The following is a 1,177-nucleotide window of genomic DNA, read 5'->3' as shown; positions in this document are numbered from 1 at the left end:
AGGCATTTATTATGCTTAGAGAGAAAAACATAACTTTACATTCTTATGATAGGAAATAGGAAAGGCCTAAGATTAATGATCTAAATGTTCATCTTATAACACTAGAGAACAAATTAAAAGACAAGGATGGAGAAGCAGGGAAATAATTCAGTAAGGAATCAATGATATAGCAAATAACCAGTAAATTCACAAAGCCAAAAATTCAGAAGTTTGTCCCTTGAAACAATCAAGAAGATTGTAACAACCTGTAACAACAGTGACACCAGAAGAGAGAGAGGAACACGGATACAAAGAAAAGAGAAGACATACTGCTACAGTGAGAATGTAAAAAGGTCTTACCACTAAAATTCCAAGAATATAAAAAATAAGTAACTATTATGAACATCTTTATTCCATTACTTTGTTGAGGTGCAAAAATTATCCCAATTCTCTCATTCTTAAGGCTTTCAGACAACTAATCTCATACCAAATGAACTGCTCAACACAGAGGTCAAACATCCTGTGAAGTTATCACAGAGGAAAGCACAAAGTAACACCTTACCTACCATTAAAATCTGACTTAGGTTCACATTCATAAAGCAGATGAAAGTAATTCTTTACTATTTTGAAATGAAAATCTCAGAAATGAGGTGAGAATAAGTAAGAAAGAGTGAATAAATGAAAAACACACTTCAGAAATGAAAAATAAGTGGTAAGAAATCCTAGGATGACTAAACACTTATGATTCCTGAAAGTAAAATGTTTAAAATTTTTTGTCCTGATTTCAAAAGTCACATGTGGCATTGAGGACCAGGTGTTATAGGTAACGAATGAATCATTGAACACTGTATCAAAAACTAATGATGTCCTGTATGTTGGCTAATTGAACATAATAAAATAAAGAAAAATAATAGGCTGAGTATTTTAAACTGATAAGAACAGATACTACACTTGATCTTAGCCAAAAGGCCGAGAAGCAATTAGGCTGAGTATTTTTTAAAAAATAACTAAAAAACAAAAATATAATAGAAATTTAAACAAAACAAACCTTACTTTTAAAATAGTACAATGTACTAATTAGATAGTACATTGTACTAATTAAATAATTAAATTAATTAAATAAACAATCATTTGTTCAAGAAAAATAAAAGATGCAAAGGAAAAATAACAAACTATAACTATCAAGATTAAATAGGGA

The 1,177-nt window shown here is 29.6% G+C and overlaps 1 pseudogene; it reads right to left on the bottom strand.

Annotated features, from left to right (window-relative positions):
* Positions 1–839: 839 nt before the first annotated feature.
* LOC125110209 (uncharacterized) lies at positions 840–960 on the bottom strand (annotated as a pseudogene).
* Between the last annotated feature and the right edge of the window lie 217 nt (positions 961–1,177).

Source organism: Lutra lutra, chromosome 9 (genome assembly GCF_902655055.1).
Source record: "Lutra lutra chromosome 9, mLutLut1.2, whole genome shotgun sequence".
Classification (NCBI taxonomy): domain Eukaryota; kingdom Metazoa; phylum Chordata; class Mammalia; order Carnivora; family Mustelidae; genus Lutra; species Lutra lutra.
The sequence above is the reverse complement of the archived record's forward strand: the minus strand, read 5'-3'. Positions and strand labels throughout refer to the sequence as shown.